Here is a 21,832-nt window from a genome sequence, read left to right as displayed (position 1 = left end):
TAATAGGTTTACATATCACATATCTTCTAATCAATATTCAGAATCTGTATTTTATAACAACTAGAAAAAATAAACTAGCATAATTACCAAAAACCAATGAACCAACCAAGAAAGACATGAACAGTAAAGAAAAATATAGAAAATATTCAAGGGACCAAAAATGTAGATAACAGCATAATTTCTTTTGTTTTTTAAAATCATATCATTTTGTAATAATTTTGTCTCCATTATTACTGATAGAAAACAATACAAATATTTAGTAAAGAATATAAGGAATTTCCCTGTCAGATAAGTAATGCTCTTAACAGGAAGCTCATTTATGGGGAAAAAGGGAATTCTCTAAGATCATGAGGAATCAATGGAAATGACTTTAGATTTAATGTGCCATAGTTCCTTGTCTTTCCTGACAAGAATATACATATTAACTTCTTAATGGATGTGGTCCTAGTATAAGTAGCTACCTTAAGGTCTTCAGAATGATAATAAAGTGGATTGCCATATTGATTAAAATAATATGAGATAGACCAAAGCAGAGAAGCTGGTGTCAAAAAGGGACAAGGAAATCTATTTAGCATTTTAATATTTGTTTGATTTGTCAATCGCTTACAAAATACAGGTATAAGAATAAATATAGTTTTGAATACATGAGATAGATACTTATAAGAAAAATAAAAAAAACTATAGGACAGGGACGGTAGGCACGATTGGTGCACTTATGCATGCGCCCTCTTAGGAAGGGGGTGAGGTGATTCCGGTTTGAGTTCCTTCAGCGATAGAAATCCTCAATCATGTGCAGTTTTGGTCCGGGCTCGCCACTGGAGCTCCCCGAGCTGGCTGGTTTTGGGGCTAAGCCATCCCGTAGAAGTGGTGAAGAGAGGGGAGACTGCCAGCAGGGTTGAGGAGAGATGCATCTCTCCTCAACCCTGCTGGCCATTACTCCCTTTCCCGAAGGCGGCTGCAGCGGTGATCAGAAATGGCCACCTCAAAGAAGAACTCGACCGGAAAAGAATGTGCAAGAGGAAGATAAGAAGTGAAAGTTTTGGCTGACTGGGTTAAATTGCAAAAGCAACAACTAAGGTACCCTGGAATTTAAACTTAGAAAAAAATAACATCGCTCCCAAAGAAGAGTCGGAAGCAGTGAAGGAAAGTGAAAAGGAAAAGGTTTGGGTTTTCTTTTTCTTCTCTCCCTTTCCCTATACTGACAACTAAGAGACTTAAATAAGAAATTGGAAAAATCCGCTTTGACATCAATAGGCAATTAAGCTGAAAATAAAACAAAATGTCAAAGGGATAATAAAGATTTCTGGACACATTTTTTTTTTCATGAGCAGGAAGGGAGAGAAAAAGAATAAAAGGCAGGATCTGGAGAGAGGGAGGAGACTGCCTGGAATTAAAAAGAATCTACAGTAAAACTCCAATAAGACTTCTAAAAGATACATTTTGACTGAAACTTTGTAACTAAACAGTAACCCCAGGAAGAGAAAGTGAAAAAAAAGAGCAAAAAGAAACAGCTTGCATGTATTTGGATTATTTGGTGATCTTTGGATTCTTGGTTATTATATTTGAATGACTAAAATCAATCGGGTGATTGTTTAAAAATTTATACAATGGCACCACTTCTGGATGAATTGAAAAGGGAACTTAAAAAGAAGAAGATGCACAAGAAGGGAAGGGTTCTTTTGGCTTCGTTTTTCAATTCTTAGAAATGGAGATTTGGAACTATGAGAAACAACAAGAAACATCTGCAAAACAAGAAGACACAGACAAAGAAGAAGCCAACTTTAATGAACAAGTAATTTTATGGGGGAAAGAAAAAGGAAAGGGGGGGAAGAGAATGCAGAATTTAAGACTTAAAAAAACAACCAAAGAAAAGAAAAATAATTCGAAAAATAAGTATAATACTGGAAAGCAACAGAAAAGGGGAATACAGAAGAGAGAAATAGAGGTAGAGAGACAAGGGGGTAAAAAGGGGAGAAAGAAGAAGAGAGGGAAGAAGGAAAGGAAAAGAAGTTACAAAGGACCAGAACAAGATATAGAGAAACAGGACCTATTTAGAGATATTGGGTGAAAATTTAACTGAAAAAGGGGATTCTGTAAAGGTACATAAGATTGTATTGCTATATTAGTAATAGAAATAACTTTAGAAAATTAGAAACAATGTATGATTAAAATGAGGGATAAAATAGTGTAATTTAGTGAAATGTATATAAAATAAGTGAAATAAAATAAATGAGAAAATTGAATTAGGAAGGGACAGGAACATTTTAATTAGTTAATGTTTTATAAAATATAAGTGAAGGGGGGAATTAATTATAGAAAGCTTATAATTGTTCCCATAGAAATATGATATTTAATTGAAAAATAATGTTAAAGAAGTTAAGATTTTAATGAATATTAATATTAATGATATTATTAATGAATTGGAATGGAATGTGTTGTTTTAATTATATATATTTATATATTTTTTCTTTTTTTAAGAATATAGTGTGTATTTTAAGAATGTACCAAGCAGAATCCAAATGGAAGTTATGTATTATATGAATGTTATAACTTTATGGTATATATTGAAGCCTAAATAAGAGTTAAATGGATAAACTTAAAAGATATAAAGGCGTCATACTCCAATCAGTAACTACAGGAGAAACTTTGTTTAATGAGAAAAGATAATAGATAATTGAAACAGGACAGACAAAAAGTATAAATATAATGATTTGAATTGACATGAGATAATTAAAATAAAATTGAGAAAATTAAAAGAGGGGAGAAGCTATGCAGAAAATGTAAAACAGTAATAAGATATGGTATAGAACATAAAAATGAGCATGAAATTGAATTTGTGTCTGTACGAAGAAATGTAACCCGGGATTACGCTACTTTCAAAAAAGATGTTTTATTTGTTTGTTTTTTTGTGAAAACTCAAATAAAATTTACAAAAAAATAAAAAAGGAAGGGGGTAAGGTCAATAGTAGACAGTCTAAGGTTAAAGTTTTTGGGGTTTGGGGAAGAAACCATAGAGTCATGTGAGCATTCCAGACATTGACCACTCTGTTGCTGAAGTCGTATTTTCTGCAGTCAAGTTTGATGCAGTTAACCTTGAGTTTGTATCTATTGTGTGCTCTTGTATTGTTATGATTAAAGCTGAAGTATTCATTTGCAGGTAGGACACTGCAGTGTATGATTTTATATACTATATTTAGATCAGACCAGAGGCGATGTAATTCAAGGTTTTCTAGGTCTATTCCGAACTGGTGATTCTGAACTGTAGACCAAAATATTGGAATTAATAATTGAATTTTAAAAACCCAAACAACCCACACATTTGTTCAATAGTATGTTAATGGTGGAGTGAGTCAGGCATTGCTTGTATTCCCTGAGTAGAAGTCTGTAGCTAGGTATAAGAGCAATTGGCTGCCTTCCCAAGAATAGCTATTTTCTGTACCAAGCAACACCCTAAGTGAAAATATATTTCCGTGTTAAGCAGAATCTTTACACTCTACGCAGCTATTTGTATTTTAAATAGTTAGTGAGGTAATTAATTTTCATTAAAATAAAAGATATTGCCTTGGCTTCCTAATTCCAAACACTTCTTAGTGAGCCTTATATTCCCTCATTTGTGCTGCTCGCTTCCATTGTATCCCCACCTCAACTGTTCAGTTTTATTTTATACAATATTTATAAAATATTTAAACTGGTGTAGAATCCTCAGTCAGAGAAAGAGAAGTGGGGGGGTGTTGCTTTGCTTTTTGTGCATGGTCCCTTTGCGTCAGTATAGAATTATGCTAATTTAAAATAAATACCTCAGCTGCCTGTCTATGTATTCTTAGTGGTAGTATTAGGCAACAGGTGTGAATCAGTATCATGCTGAAAGTATTCAGCAGATACAAAGTCATTACCATTTCAAGCTGGCTACCTATTTTCTCTGATGCACTGCCTATCACTGTAATTATTCAAGTTGCAGAAAAAGCTTATTAGGATTGTAAATTATATCTTGAACTGATATACACCCTATGCCTATTTGGTAGACATGCGTTTTTCCTTCAATACCCTTCTCTTTCTGCTTATCACAAGCTGGGAACTAATATCAAGGGTTCGTAAGATTCAAATGGTGTAAGGAAAATCATAAACTTAAAAAAATGTTATTCATCTGGCAGATGCTGAATGCCGCTATGGTCTTGGTTTTCATTTATGTACCGTAATAAATAAATATGGATATTCACACATCGTACAGTGTAGAGAGACTCTTGACTTCAACGACTTCTGTTTCTTGAAAATAAAATTGAAGCAATATGTGGCTGAAATGTTTGTTAAACCTCCTGGTTTGGGCAATAATACTAGGTAGTCTACTAATCAAAGATTGATTGATGCCATGACTTTGTCTAGTGATAAAAAATTCCTGAATTTTTTCTCTCTAAAATATGGCAGATTGATTCATATTGGATAGTATAATATGATCAAAATTTTATCCAATTAGACATATTGTATAGCAATATGTGAATTTATTATGATAGCTAGTGAAGAATACAATGCATTAGTTCCCAAATATTATGTCCACAGATCAAACTGATTTCTAAATCTAGTAACTTAACAAAAAATAATAGTAATGTACTATTAGTATAACAATCATATGCCAGTATGCTTATTGAGTTATTTTGTTGTTTTCCAATTAACTTTATATAAATAATCATACATAATACAAATTTTTTCATGAATAAAACAAAATTATGCAAATAAGAAAGTTATAACTTTCCTAGGCAAAAATAAACAGGTTGCCTAGAACATACTCCACAATTTAATATCAGAAATTTTGGGAATATGCCCAAATTCTTATTCATGATGCAGCCTAAAATTACCTTCATTATTTCACGCCCAATTTTTGATCTATACAATGGGCATATTAATGGTAGTCCTCCAGGGTTGAATAAGCATAATATAATTACTATATAATAGCTTTGCATATTCAGAAATTCTATAGAAACCTAGCAGAACAGATCTGTCCTGCTAGTATGCAAGATGCTAACCCAACTCTGTTATGCACATTACTTTATGCATAACTACTATAGGATCAAGGCATCAAATGGATTTTACAGACCACTAGATAGCTTATTTTCTGGAATGGCAAAAACAAAATTTCATTTCATTTAATGATAATTCCCTAACATGTTTCACTTTGAGGAATAATTGAAAAAAGCAAGGAAAGTAGCTTCCTTTAATTTAAAAATTACTTACTAAGTTTAGTAGTCCTTTTAATTAAAAGGTGCTTGATATGAGCCTTTACAACACAGAATATAGACAATTCTTTTCATAAATAATTGGCAGCTAAGTTTCCTAATAATAAAATTTTTACAATCATGTAAATTATCTCTTACAGTTGGTTTCCAGTATAGTAATATTCCATTGATACAGTTTAAATTATTTCTGCCTTTTTCTCTTGATATGCAAAGATTATATTGTTTTGATAGAGAACAGTGATGAGAGTCAATATATTTATTTTAATTTTAATAGGCTAGATGAAATTATTTGTACTGTAGTTAATTATGTTCAGACTGGTAATTGCATTGGAAAAAAATAAGGCTAAATATAATAATAAAGCAAGCTGTAAATATACTGAGAAAAACATCCTTGTTCTCATCCCTGAAATGTTGAGATGAATGTTAACAAAAGGATACCTATTTAGATAAATATATAAAACATCAGCTACACAGCATTCCAGCACAACTATCAAATGTAGATTTATAAAGATACAAAATAATTTTAAAAATCTTAAATTCTTAAACAGTGAAATGTGAACAGAAGTTTTTACTTTAAATAGTTGGTCCAGGTACCTCTCCAAACAGACATTATAATGTGTCAGCTGTAAAGCCTGATTTCTCTCTCTCTCTCTCTCTCTCTCTCTCTCTCTCTCTCTCTCTCTCTCTGTGTGTGTGTGTGTGTGTGTGTAATAGTCTGACTAAGGAGTTGTTTCCTCCACAAATGGAAATAGACGGATATGGAGCTTCACTTTCAAGTTTCTGAGATATGAGATAAAATCTCATATATTTTTTCTCACAAAAAATTGCTAAAGGTTGATCTTGTTCAACATTGGACTACAATGTAGAAATGCTATAGGCTACAGATACAACCACTAGAAAGTTATCTTGGAATCTTTATCCACTAAAAGAAGCTTCATATACCAGATACCTCTGGAGAAAAAAGAAGATTGCTGCTGAATTGTTCTCAACTCTCAAAGCGCCCTCAGTTATATGAATGTATTGCTTCTCCAAACAGTGTAGCACATAATCTAAATACTGAAAATAAGAAACCATTCTATTTTGTATCTTTGGGGAATTAAGTTGAATTTTCCTTCCTTCCTTCCTTCCTTCCTTCCTTCCTTCCTTCCTTCCTTCCTTCCTTCCTTCCTTCCTTCCTCCCTTCCCTTCCCTTCCCTTCCCTTCCTTCTTTTTTGCTCTTTTTTTCCCCAACCAGACTGTCCATACCCAAATTCGTGCAACTGTTCTTCATATGTTTTTCTATCCAAGCCCTTAATCATTTTAGTTTCTCTTTTTTCCAAGGTGTCAACATCTTTTTTTGTAATATGTTGACCAAAACTGGATGCTATGTTTCAGATGTGGTCTTACTAAGGCTTTATAAAATGGTACTAATTCTTCTTGTGATATTGATTCTATGTCCCTTTTTTATACATCCAAGTATGGTATTAGCTTTTTTGGCTGCTGCTGCACACTGCTGGTTCATGTTCCCTCCACTTCGACGTTTTACATATACCATTCTACTATATTTTTTATTTTATTTTTACCAACACATCTTGCTTACCAGCCCACAAGTCTATGTCTAAACTTTGTCCAGTCTTAGCAATGTTTTTTTCTATTGCTTGGGTCAGTATCAGCTCTTAATTTAATTCAGAATAAACTGCATGAAATCCTGCCTGCTCCTGTCCTATGAGATTCTCTTTTTCTAGCTTGTCTCAGACTGCCCAGGAAGGGTGTCTAGTATAATTGGATATTACTAATAAATTATAGATATTACTAATTAGCATCTAATTAAGCATACTCAGAATAGTAATTGGCTGAATTTTCTTTTTTTTCCCTTCTCCAAAGAATCTGTCATTGTAGTACCTGCACAAACCCAAACAATCTGCTAAAAGGATTATATTGCTGCTGCCGCCAGTGATTCTAACTCTGAGCAGAAGAAGGGTTTTATTAAAGACAGGAAGAGTGGCTTATGTAACCAAGGTCAGCCATAAAGTCTCTTAAAGTTCCACCCCAAACTGGGACAGTCTGAAACTTCTAAAATAAATGCACAAAGCCATATACATGGGTCAGTGTCTTTTCACAAATGAAGCAGTCATTTAATAATTCTGAAAGTGGTGTTTGTCACTGTGTGAAGGCAATGTTAGGCATACTAATAGGACTCAGGGAACTGTCTTGAAATACTGTGTCCCATGCTGGAGATAATTTAATTTATTTAGCTCCCAGTCTCAGCCAAGTGACTCTAAACTATTTTAAAACAATTAAAAACAATAAAACATCCAAAAATTACATACAGCTGGCAAGATAGTTAGCTAAGTAGCAATATATCCAAGAAACAGCTTATTCAACACATTCAACCCTCAAACCCAAGTACATAACCAAGTCTTATGAAAGGCCAAGGCTAAGGCCATTCTAATCACTGAGAGAAGATATTCACCAAACAGGGGTTATAGCAGAGAAGGATTGTCTTGTAATTCCCACCAGCCAATACTTTTTGAATGACAATTTCTGTAGCTATGCCCAGTCTGTTGGATGGATAGAGTCTCTTGGAAAAAGATGGTCAGTAACCTAGTCCCAAGCCATGAAGAGCTTTAAAGGTGACAACCAGCACCTTGCATCCAGAAACACACTGGTAATCAGTGCAGCTCATGTAACAGTGTATGTGGCCTCATTCTGCATCAACTGAAGTTCTGAATCCTCTTCAAGGGCAGCTCCATATAGCATACATTGCAGTAATCTAAGCGAGAGGTTTCAAGGTGATGATGATCAGGGCTCCCAAGAATGGGTACAATTGGCACATCACCCAAAAGTGTGCCAATGCTCTCCTAAGCCTGTTTTGAGTCTAGGAGAAGCTTCAGTTTGCACACTGTCAGTTTGGAGCAGTGCCACCACATACATAGCTATAGAATATAGATAGAAGAACTTTGTCTATGGAGTGGCCAGTCATTCTGTGGTTTTTTATTGTAACTCCAACTGATTATGCTGGTTTCCTTTGAACCTTTGCAATCTAATTCTCTTTTGGTTGGAACGCTGGCTTCTAGAACTTTTTTTAATGGGTTGGAGAGTTATTGACTGGTGAACCTAAAGAATGCAAAACTTGAAACTAACCAGTTTATGTCTGGCTTTGCATGTGTAATAGAAATGGCTTTGTTGTTGTACTTCTGTAGCTTGTTTGCAAAGAATTGTCATCCCCCAATCCCTAAATCTCTTTTTCAGACATCAGCTCTTTAATAACATTTACCAACTGGCTGCATCTTGGCCACACAAATTGGATGACAGCTAGATGGCGGGTAAAAGATAACACTCCAATTGTTTGTTATTGTTGTTCGATCAAAACATAGATTGCAAGCATTTAAAAAGGAAAACATTTATGGGATAGAGGGCACAATGGAGGAAGAAAGAAAGAACAGAAAATGCAATGCCTAGAATAGCCAAGCATTTGCTGTGATGGTGGGAGATGCATTTCATATGCTGGTTAGTGTCAGGTGGGAGTGGAATTACAGCTCACAATTGTAGTCCTTACAATGTTGTGTATTAAAGGTGTATGGACAACACTGCCACACAGACCCATTCCAGGTGCATAATAAGGTATGCAGTGGAGGCAGCAAGATATAGAGCACCAATGTTTTATCTAGAATGCATGTGCAATATGGCAAAGCATCTATATAGATGTGGCCAACAAAAGAGTTGTAAAATGTGTGCCTTCCTAGCTATGCCAAAGAATTACCAACAGTAATAAGATAAAGGGAAACACTGCCCTTTTTCGGGTGATTATATTCAAGTGGAATGAAGAATAAATGTCATGTCCTTCTAGGTGCATGGGGAAATGAAGAGGAAATTAAAAATAAGAGGGGATGATGTGAGAGTTGAATTGTGAGCCAATAGTAACTGTCATCTCATTTGTTAACCATCAGTTTACTTGAGGATTATCTGACCAATGGAGACTTCCCTAGAATGCAAGGGAAGCTTTTTTTTAAAAAAAAAAAGTTCTCTGAATCATTGATGTTTTTCTTCATTCATTACAATGTCCCTATTAGTTGACAGAGCTTCTTTCTTACTGTAAAGCCATTAGAAACTGTACGGAGGCGCTAAGCATCCATCCATGTAATGTAATAGTAAACTCTTTCATATTTGATGTAGGCAGCTCAGTGTGGATAACATCAATGTAATGAAGAGTTCTAAGAAACATAATGGAAGTTATTCTGTCTCAAGATACGCTATGGCTATCTAATCTTGGAACCTGAGCATTAAATTAAATTATAAAGTGGGAAATACTGATGCATGGAATAAGACAGGCTTTATCTTTTGACCTTTGCATTTTCTTAGCTGTGAAATATTAGCATTTAAAACTCCCAAATTTAATCATGATAAGTTCTTAAAGCAATGATTTATCAAGAAAGCAAAAGAACTAATTTCCAAGAAAAAAAATCATATCCCTGCATAGATTTGATTCACTGTTGATTGTAAGATAGTATTTGCTAGAAGAAAATCTTCTGTTCATCATATTTGTCATCTAACACAATTAGGGTAGATGTTGTAGATTCAAGTAACCTGCATATAATTAGAACTACACTGTTTCTTGCTGCTTAAATTGACTAAGAAACAGATATAAAACCAAGAGACTAAAGGACATAACATATCCAGAAAATTCTGTTTTGGTTCATCTATCTGTTCAGTTTAATTTATCTTTGCCACATCCCCACAAGAAAGGAAAAATATCATAGAAAAAGTCAATAACTATGTTTGTAATTTTAGGCTTACCTTGGGCTCTCTTCTTTCTAAGGTAACCTTGTAGAGAGAAAATAAAATACGAATGCATTTATAATTACTATAAGGAGGATTAGTAACTATATCATTGTATCCTTATTTTCTTTTTCTTTCTTCTGTTTTTCTTTAATTTCCTTCAGTGAAAACTTATCATTGTTACTTTTCTTTATATTTTTTCTTTAAATTTGCTTTATTTTTACTTTATAAAAATATGCAGCATAAAATAATTAAAAAATAAAGTTAAGTATTATAAAATACATTTGATAGGAAAAAGTACCAAACAACAGCTACTTAATTGTAAAAAAGAAAGAAAGTTCTATCATAACAGAATCAACAACCTAACCTAATCTTTCTTTCCCATAAAGAGAACTCACGTTTTGTTTGTTGACAAAGGTATTCTTATCTTAATCACAAAGTATTTCAGAGGCATTTTTCAGAAAACATTCTTCTTTTTAACTGCCTTAAGTAATTAAAGAAGCAAAGACTACAAACATTGTGTGTCTGTATCTGTGTGTGCATATATGTGGGGGTTTGCATTATCTATCTATCTATCTATCTATCTATCTATCTATCTATCTATCTATCTATCATCTAGTTAGCTGTCTTCTAGCAATTATTTTCCTTCTGTATGGTGGGGGGGGGGAGGAATTATTACACTTTCAGGCCTCTTGATTCCATTGCATTTTACTTTATTAAGCATTTAATATGAACATTAAAGAACATTCAAGTTAGAACCAAGTTTGCCTAAAGTCCCAAAGGTCTGATTATGACAATTGCTATTTGTAGCTCTAGGAAGAACATTATTTTACATTCTATCAAAGTCATACCAAATGTTCATTAAATTTAATGCATGCTTTATTTCCAAAATAATCATTTCTTCCTTTAACAGAGATTGAAAGGGAGTTCAGTTAACCCTGAAACAATATCTAATTTTTATTACATCTTGGGTGTATTATACCATGGCTGGCATATTAATGCTACTTTTCCTTAAGGACTGTGGGTCTTAATAAGAAAGTTACTCTGATTAGACTGCTCAGCTGCTTAATTCAATTTATTTTATTCCTTTCTTGGAGTAATGCACAATACTATAATTTAGGACTATATGCTGAATCAAAATGTTTTCTTGGCCCTGAGCAAACAACTGATACATTCCGGGTAATATTATTATCATGGAAAGCAGAACAGAATGGATATGGTACAGTAAACATCAGATATCATTAAAGTGTCCTCCATAAGGTTCTTCTGTGTTTAGAAAGTCTTCAAGATTATAACTTCAGTTTAGTAATATTCTACCCAGGAGTGAGTTTCAAAATTGTTAGCAATGGGTTTTCTGCCCAGTTGCTGAGTGAGTGTAGCCATGGTGGACGTAGCCTAGTTGGCTTTCTCTACCATGGCATTTTTGCCCCTCCCGGGCTCTGGAGATTTTCATCGAGCCTCCAGGAAAGTGAAAATAGCCTCCCTGGGCTCCGGGGACTCTCTGGAAGCTGGAAACCGGTGTGTTTCTGGCCTTCCTCAACTTCCAGAAGGCCCACTTTTCACCTTCCCCAAATCTCCGCATCGGTCCTGCATTTAGCTGCACCCAAAACGGGCTATGTGAGGACTACTAGGATGGGAGGGGAGGGGTGAGCAGGGACAGGCTGAAGTGAGATTTGGGTGTTCTCTGAACCGTGCAGAATCTTAGCTAGAGGATCTCCTGAACTCCTGCAAACTCCCAGCAGCCCACCTCTGATTCTACCCATTTGGTATATGCAAAAAAAAAGAAGGACTGGACTTGATTGGATTTCACTGTGTTAATGTTGGTCTCAGGCCTGACCTCAGGCAACAGCATTTGAAAAGGAACTAGGTGTAGGAAACATTTGCAAAGAACCTAGGTCAGAAAAGCTTGCGGGGTGTGGGGAGTGAAGGCAGTGAGGCATTTTTGCTTGGGTCTTGGTGACTGAGGATAAAAAACAAAGGTTTGGTTCAGGGAAGCGAGAGAGAAGGCAGCAGGATGAACAAATGTTACTGATATTTTCCGGGGTGTCTGAGAATTCCAGGATGTGGCCACCAAACTCAGAGTCACATGATTCTGGGGTTGCTTGCCACCCACAAGGCAGGGTTCAGGTGGCCAAAGGGCAGAGATGAGGAGAGGGAGGCGGGTTGGGTAATTGGAGGTATTCCTTACCTAAATGAGGGTTGAAGTGGAAAGGCACTGTGCCCGAAATGACTTGAATTAAGGCGGGAATTCACTTAATGATTAATGGTTGTCATTAAGGACTGAAAGGGGAAATGCCAGGATTGTGCTGTAATTCGCTGTAGTCAACTTTCTGTATGACTCAATTGTGGCCTTAAGTTGAAGACTACCTGTACCATTGTATACTAAGTACAATTAAAACAAACTGTGCAGTGCAATTTGTTTGTTTCTATGTCATAATGGAGACCAACATTATAAACAGTTACTGGAAAAAAATAGGAATAATTTTACTCACTATTCAACATGAGTATCCTATTCTAGAACAGCAATAAAAGATGAGATATAATACCATTCAGTATACAATCATTGTTTATTATGTTGAATGTTTGTTACACATTAATAAGAATCGTTGAGAGTTGAATGGTGTAAAACTTGGAGAAATAAATAAAGAATTAATGGGTCTAAGTCTACATGGAGAGAAGTAAGCAGTGGGGTGCCACAAGGTTCCGTCTTAGGCCCAGTATTCTTCAATATCTTCATTAACGACTTAGATGAGGAAATAGAAAGGGAATTCATCAAATTTGTAGATGATACTAAACTGGCAGGAATAGCTAACACCCAAGAAGATAGGCTCAAGATCCAGATGGATCTTGACAGACAAGAACACTGGGCCATATCTAACAAAATGAAATTCAATGTAGAGAAAAGTAAAGTCCTACACTTAGGCAAGAAAAACCAAAAGTACACATATAGACTGGGTGAAACCAGGCTCAATAGCAGTAACTGTGAGAGGGATCTTGGAGTCTTAGTGGACAATCAGCTAAATATGAGCCAGCAGTGTGCAGCAGCAGCCAAAAAAGCTAATGCAATCCTAAATTGCATTAACAGAGGGATACAATCCAGATCAAGTGAGGTATTAATACCACTCTATAAATCCTTAGTAAGACCACACCTAGAGTACTGCATCCAGTTTTGTTCACCACATTATAACAAAGATGTTGAGTCTCTAGAAAAAGTACAGAGAAGAGCAACCAGGATAATAAGGGGACTGGAGACTAAAACATATGAAGAATGGTTACAGGAACTGGGCATGGCTAGTCTACTAAAGAGAAGGACTAGGGGAGACATGATAGAGGTCTTCCAATATTTGAGGGTCTGCCACAGAGAGGAAGGGGTCAAGCTATTTTCTAAACCACCTGTAGGCCAGGCAAGGAATAATGGATGGAAACTGAACAAGAAGAGATTTAACCTGGAAATAAGGAGAAACTTTCTGACAGTGAGAACAATCAACCAATGGAATAGCTTGCCTTTGGAAGTTGTGGGAGTGCCATCAGCTGGGACTTTCAAGAAGAGATTGGACTGCCATTTGTGAGACATGGTGTAGGGTTTCCCACTTGGGTGGGGAGTTGGACAAATGACCTACAAGGTCTCTTACAACTCTGATTATCTGTTATCTCTTAAAGATATATTTGGCTTTAATTTTCAGTTATATTTCCAAATGTAAGAGTGGAAATAAATATAGGTGAAGTTCAGACCTAAAGACTGCTGGAATAGGTGAATTTCAGTTGAGTTCAGCCGCTGGCCAGACATATATTTTCTTCCACTGACATAGCAGTCATGGGAGAAAGTAATTTTAATGCTGCTCATTGTAAGGCAGAGCTACAAGCCATTGCTTCAGTTTTATTGTTCCAATTTATTTCTCTCTTTTTCTTTCTTTATACGTGAATATCGGCTTTGTGAGAGACAAAATTTATACAAACTAACAAATTCAAACCTAACCAAACCAGAATAATACAACACAACTGTACATAAGCAATCTGTAATGTAGACTGAAAAAAATAATAATAAGCCACTCCACAGAATTGACTTAAAAAGGAAATTCGGTCTACACAGAGATTCATGTGAAAAGAAATAGTAATGAAAAGGAAGCAGACCAAATTTTAGACTTAGAATAACCAAAGGAATGGTTGAAATGAGATATAGTAATGAGAATTGCCAGAAGTGAAAAATCAATGTTTTAAAAGGTCCATTTTTTACAACTTGCATAAGAAATAAATTCCATTTGAAGTAGTAGTAGAAGAAGAAAGACTAGAGTATCATACTATTTATTTTTAGGAAAAAAAAAACACTTTTCCTACAGTGCTTTTCAGAGGTGGTATTCAACAGGTTCTGACCAGTTCTGGAGAACTGGTAGCGGAAATTTTGAGTAGTTCAGAGAACCGGCAAATGCCACCTCTGACTGGCCCCACCTACATCTATACTCTGCCTCCCGAGTCCAGTGGTGGGATTCAAAAAAAATTACTACTGGTTATGTGGGTGAGGCTTGGTGGGAGTGTCAGGGAAAGAGGATAGAGTAAAATCTCCAGTCAGAGGTGGTATTTGCTGGTTCTCCGAACTACTTAAAATTTCCTCTACCAGTTCTCCAGAACTGGTCAGAACCTGCTGAATACCAGTTCTGACTGGTCCCTCCCCATCTATTCTCTGCCTCTCGAGTCCCAGCTGATCAGCTGGGTCTTCTCTTGTTGCCCTGCACAGGAGAACAGAGCTGGAAAGCAGGTTAGTGGCGTGCGGAGGGAATGGGGATGTTATAGTATCCTTCCCCCTGGAGTGGGGAGGGAATGGGGATTTTGCAATATGCTTCCCCTGGCATGCCCACCAAGCCACGCCCCCCCAAGCCACACCCACAGAACCGGTAGTTAAAAAAAATTGAATCCCACCACTGGAGCTTTTGCAGCACGAATTACAACATTCCTTTCCCCTTAAATTATACTCTTCAGTTTCGGCCACTTCTATAATTCCTTCATAAATTATCTGTCACTCTATGAGAAGAATACAAAGATACAACAATGTGAATACACACCCAAATGAAACATTAGCTTAGAGAATCATTTTATGTATCATTATAATTTTACTTTATTATACTTTTATTTAAAGTAAACAGAACCAGATTTCTAACCAATTGCCCACTTCCAAGAGGCAGTACAAAGACCGACTATTTGACCTAGTAATATCAATGACTCTATATGAATCAAAATGACTCCAGGATTCACAACTAAGTCAACATTATCATATTAATTTACATATAATTTCAAACTATACTGAATAGTATAGTATATAGAATAGTAGCTTTGAACAAAAATAAAACAAAACATCTATACAATGTATCTATTAATGTTAACAGCTTCCCATTTATCATAATTTTGTGGGAACTTTCACAGTTTGAGATCCCTTAGGGAAAAAAAGGTGAAACAAAAAGCAGTACATTGACCTTTCACTGCATAGGTGTAGTGCCAGACACTGTAGTATGAAAAGCTTAAGGCAAAGGCAAGTCAAATATTAAATATAACTTTATGTTCGTTCAATACAACACAATATAGTTAAATTTGCATTCAGTTAGCTATTTAATAATGTTCCTATTTCTGTAACATTAATAATTAGGATTTGTGAGTTACTAAAATCAAAATTTAAGTCAAAACGTAACATCCTTGAAGACCCTTAGGAAGTGTCTTTGGGCATGAAATTATGTCTCAGTGTTTTATATAGTATGCACTAAATTCTATATTATGTAAAATTAAATTCATCTTTATTTTTAGTTGATCTTTATATTGTTACATTAGTCCGTGAGTCAGATGCAAATATGTAAATCCTAAGCAAAGTGCATATAAATGTAAATTATTATAATATTACATGATAATATACATGTATAGATGATAGAAGAGTTGTCATTACCACTTAAGCTGCTTATGGAACTATTTTATGTGGGACTGAACTGTACTGTGCCACTATAATTTCATATATTTTATTTCAAAGGTCTATCACATTTTCTTTTAGCTTTTTTCTTCCAAGACTATTGTTTATATAGTTTAGCTATATGTAATATTGTCTGTTTTGAGACACTGAAATTAAAAAAAAATGTAGCTGGTCAAATTATTTTGGGGTAGTTTTGTTTTATATATTTCAGTTGAGTAATAAAACCAAGATTTCTAATAAATGCTAAATTGTCATGCCTTTGCCTGACACATACAAATCTTTCAGTCACAGAGACTATTCAGATATACAGGATTTATATTTTGTAATATTATTATCTTAACATTTTAAGACACCTCTGTGAATGAAAGAACCAAAACAACACAATTTTGATATATGAAGAATCATTAAGATAAAGCCATTTGCCCCCTGAATCAGTTAACAATAAAGATTACACTGATTTAAATAATTCAGTTATATTATTCTGGGAATGTTAGGCTAAAAAAAAGCCTATACAATGAAGATGTTAGTTGAATATTCATTCACTTAAATAGAATTTATTTTTTAAAAAATCTAAAAAGATTTTATACCATTTCATGTTACCCATGTTCAAATTATTCATCAAGCACTTACTTTATGATCAAATTAATCATATTTATGTTCTGGTACAAAGCTGTAACTATTTTTCCAATGTCTGATAGTGACTATATGCAAAAATTATATAGAATCTGTATTTCATTTTTTTAATTTGCATGAAAGAAAATCAAATTGAAATTTTTAAGAAGTCAAATGCCAAACAGTATTTATTATATTTATTGGAAATACTGTCACAGGAGAAAAAGAATTTATACTGTGTATCAATATTCTATTGCGCCTTTGTCCTATAAATCAGGATCCAATGTATCATTTTCAGTTTCTTATTAGGTCATAATATGAAGCTTCTAATCATGTCTATAAAAATTTCCCCAATCAACACACTTTTTATATATGGATAATTTCCTCTGTTGATCAACCAGTTTGCAAAAACATCAGATATTTCATGATAGGTTAGACATTTAATTTCATGCATCATTCTACAAATGAAAACTCTTGCTCCAAACTTAAATGGAATAGTAAGTCAATTTCAGTCCACATAAAGCAAATATTGTATATTAGCGCTGAATACAAAGTTTAGATGTTCTTGTGCAAAGCTCTTGGTATTGCTGATATTTATACAACTATTTCCTTTTTTTTTTTTTTTTGCATTTAGCTTATGTTTCCTTCCTCCCTTTCTTCCTCCCTCCCTCTCTCCCTTCTCCTCTAAAATTACCACCTCTCACTTTTTGAAACTTTAATGTCCATCCAACCACAGCTTTTTCAGTCTTCCATTTGCTCTCAATTCATTATTTCACGTGCTTGATTTGCAATTTAATCCCCACTCATTCTCATTAGATGACTATCCAACTTGATGTAATTCATTTATACGGGTCATTCACTTTTGTATTCAATACACAACCATTCAATGCTTATGTATTCTTGACCTGATTTCTTCTTAGTTTAGTCAAGAAGCAAGATCCATTTCTATTTCATTGACCTTACTTTTATGTTTCTCATGAATATCCAGTCCTTACTTCTATATAAAAAGATGTGCAGAAGCCATTTTCAGTTCTTTGGTAAAAGATCATTCCTAACAATAGCTCAGGTACCACTCAGTACCTATGTTTGCAGTCCTAAAATTTTCTTTTATCTAGTTTTTGCCTTTTAAATAAACTTTCAATCAAGGCTCCAATTAGTCTTTTTTTTTTTTCACCCATTTATGTACACTCAATTTTTCTTTCAAACACTATAGTTGTTTTGATTTTGATAAATTAGAGTTCAGATACACAATGCAATCTAATAACTTAAAAGGAAATAATTTGGATTCTCAGTTAATAACATGGGATCAGCTACATAATTTATCAACTACATCAACTATATCCATATTCACAATCTCAGAAGAATTTCTTCTATATAAAGGAGACATTGCACTCATTTTCTCTTCCTGCTGCTAATTTCTATTTTCATTCTATTTTGTTTTTATTCCTTTCCTTTTTCTCTTTTATAACAGAATAACAGAGTTGTGAGGGATCTTGATGGCCTAGTCCAATACTCTGCGCAAGTAGGAGATCTATGACATTCCAAACAAATGGCTGTCCAAAAGCTTCTTAAAAACCTCCAGTGATGAAGCATCCACAACTTATGAAGGCAAGCCATTCCACTGGTTAATTGTTTTCACTGTTAGGAAATTTCTTCTTAGTTTTATGTTGCTTTTCTCCTTGATTAGTTTTCATCCATTATTTTTTGTATTGCCTTTTGGTGCATTGGAAAATAGGTTGGTGTCCTGCACCCCCCCTCTTTTTTATGACAGCCTCTCAAATTTTGGAACACTGCCATCATGTTACCCTCTGTCTTTCTTTTCATTACTACACTAGACAAACCCAATTCCTGAAACCATTCTTTATATGCTCTAGCCTCCAGCTAAGCAGACATTTTCACTTTTTTCTACATATTCCTCAACTTCACTTCACAGGATCAAACCACTTTCCAATCTACTGCACTCTTTTTTTCTTCATTACATAAGGCACGCAACATATGCTCACATATGCATTTCTTCACAACTTCTTCCACTTGTATTCCAAGATACAATCTCCCACATGTTGTGGTCATCACAAAATGGGCCCATGTTGATCTGTATTTTGCTCATAGCTTTGGTCCATCAAGTTTTCACATTACTTTTTTATTTAGTAAAACAAAGAAAGTACAGGTTAGTTCACTAGTTTTAGTGGTACCCATGATATATTCATCACCAAGCACTAGGGTTTTTTTTTCTACATTATGTGCAACATATAGTGCATCCAATGTTTTATTCAAACTATGTTCAAACTATACTTTGAATCTGTAGAAATTCTCATTCATCCAGGTCATGGATGTCCCAAAGGTGCTTTTTTCAGGAGGCAACTGGACTTTTTTGTTTTGTTTTTTCTGACTGAGAATCTCTAGAGATTTTTAGCTATACAATTTGGGATGAACACCCTTTGAATGGTGTGGGAGTAGGAATGGATTTCCAGAGGAAAAATTGCAGACTACAGGAACCAGGAGCACTACTCTGGTGACCCCGAGGACTCAGATAAACCTCCAAGTGCTTCAACGAGCCTCTGAAAGGATGCAAATGACCAGCTGTCTGCAAAGAATATAAATGCTTCCATTCCCCACTATCCTGCCAGAGCTGAAGAAGCTTCTTGAATGAAGAAGCGAAATAAGAAAGTCCAGTTGCTTCCTGAAAAAGCACCTTTGGGATATACTTTGGACCCAAGCCTCTAATCTAGAGACTATCTTGGAAACCAATACACTGTTGCCTGTATCCTAAAAGTTAGGAGATATCGTACATGCAGCATATTGACTTTCTCTCAAAATGAGAACAGTGTTTGGCAGTCAACTAATTTTCATTTCACTGTTTGATACTGAGTGTATTAGTCAAAAGGCATATCATCTAAAATGAATATAGAAAAAGAACTACTTAATATGTGCAATTTTAAAACAGTTTAGTTTTAATGTAGATTTATTAATTTACTTTCCATTTATTCTTCTAATGCAAAGTAGAATTAAGGCTCCTGAATTAATAAACTCTAGGAAAATATGGAATGAATTTATATTGCATATGCAAAGATGTGTTCTCAAAATATTAAAGTCTCCTTTTTTTCCCCTTAGTACACAATATGTTGGTATCTCAATGCAGTCACAATGCAGTGACAAGTAAATCATCTCTATCACTATTAGAAGTTTTAATTCAGAATAAATGTAGTTTTATAGATAATAAAAGATTACTAGAATCATTGAGGGAACCCACTTCAGTCAATGACTCATCATAGGAATCAGAATTGAAACATCCCACACAACTCTCAAATCAGCTTTTAGAAGACATCCACTGTCGTTTAGGAAATTGGTTCAATTTTATGTTGCTCTTGCCATTGTGATTTTTGATACATGCGCTAAGAAGAATGTACATAATTGGATAGATTGTGGATAACCCTTTTTTTTACTAGCACATGACTTCTGGGGGAATTGCTGGGCCACTGCTGCTTTTACTCTCCATCTAGCTTGCTTCCAGCCTGCTTGCTCCCAGTCTACTGCCTGCATCCTTACCAAGGAACAAGATGAATCACAGAATTAGTTTCCATTTAAAGATTCCCCAGTGTGGCCTGTTCTTGCCAACAGCAGTTATGCGGAACAAAAATGAATAATGTTTCCTTTCCTCCAAATCTCTTTTCACTGCTTTCAGGCCATAATTTCTCCTAATTCTTTAGAACATTTTCTTTGTGGTTTATAGACTTGTGCAACATTCATTTCAAGGATAAAATCAGAACTTTTTGGAAACAATAAAGCTTCAGTTCTTATACGCAAACCTTTCTTTATGTGCTTGACAAGACAACAGCAATGCAATATTAATGAAAACTGATAACAAACTTTATATTCAACAAACACAAATATATTTAACACTAACAAACTACAGTTGGAAAAAATCTTCTCAGGAAAAATAATGTGCGTTTAGACTGTTTGGCCAACTTTCCAAAGATACTTTTGATAGGAATAGATATCCAATAGTTACAGTCCCCTATCTGGAAGTAAAGCAGATTCAAATTAGAAAGTAAGAGTGCCCCATAAAGATGAAACTGCAATGATAGTTTTGGGGGAAAAAACTGGAATAAAATAACAGAAAGAAATTCAGATTACCTCTATCATAATGTGAGAGTAAGGAGAGAAAATGCTGTCAGGATTCTGTTCAAGATTTTGCTATAATAGCTTATAACAACAGAAAGAAGTACTTCATTCTTGTTTGTGTCTGTTTTCTGGCCTGGTCTACCTCAAAAGGCTGACAACTTAAAAGCAGCTATGCTTTTCTTTAAAGACGAATGTAGCATTTTAACTGTATTATTCCTTCCTCTGACTAAATAATAATATGCAAACTTTTAGGGACAATGGACACATTTAGAATCTTCAAAGCATTTTGTGAGCATTAAAATGGCCGCCATGGGATCCCTAATAATTTCAGGTGAGTACAATCAATCATATATTAACTATTTTGCCAATTCCTAGGACAGAGCTATGAATTCTGGGAATTGAAGCCCACAGGTCTTAAAGTCGCCCAGTTTGGGGACCCCTTCCCTAGGATGTCCCTCTCACCCCCTACACACACAGACAGAAACACACCTCCTCGCATTTATTCAACTCTTATAGTGCCTACATAGAACCCAGAAGCACTGAAGTAATGGAATGTTTCCATTTTTATAAAATGGAAAGAAATACAGAGAATGAAAGAGGGGGAGAGAAATAATTTATGACTAATGTGTTTGGCCTGTTTTAGTTAGTTTTATATTAATATAGTCAACCATCAGTAGGTAGGCACAATTGACAATTAAGTAAATTACAAATCTGGCCAGCCATTAAAATATGTAGAGGCTCTTGTGAGGATACCCATGCTATCAGAAGTTTATCTTTCTACTATGTAGTATCCTTCCCTCATGGAATATATTTCCAGATCCTTCTGCCCACATTTAAAGATCTACATTTGACTCAGCATTTAATTTGATTTTCTTTTCTGCATTGTTTAAAAAAAGTGATTGCTTAAAAATGGTTGCTTGCTGATTAGAAAGTGAGGTGAACTCAGATAAAGTTTATTTTTTAAGTTTTCATAAAGACCTTTAAAACAAAGTCTTCAGGAAAAGTTAACTCAGTTAGTGGACTTCTCTTTTTATAAGAGTTTATTTTCCTTTCAAGGCTGAAACCAAATAACAATATGATTAATCCTGCACTCTCCAGGGGCCTTTGAGTATACATGTTTTTGAAGAGCAGACTCCCTCAGCTCCATTGCAAATAGCTTTTGAAA

At 34.8% G+C, this 21,832-nt stretch overlaps 1 protein-coding gene across 1 annotated transcript in view; it reads right to left on the bottom strand.

Moving 5' to 3' along the window:
* FSTL5 (follistatin like 5) overlaps nt 1-21,832 on the bottom strand; it is a 340,397-nt gene that overhangs the window by 304,742 nt on the left and 13,823 nt on the right. The window lies entirely within an intron of this gene.

The sequence above is a fragment of the Pseudonaja textilis genome, chromosome 6 (genome assembly GCF_049901715.1).
Source record: "Pseudonaja textilis isolate UNSWEBS1 chromosome 6, rPseTex1.2, whole genome shotgun sequence".
NCBI classification, from domain to species: Eukaryota; Metazoa; Chordata; class Lepidosauria; order Squamata; family Elapidae; genus Pseudonaja; species Pseudonaja textilis.
This window is presented reverse-complemented; position numbering and strand designations above follow the sequence as displayed.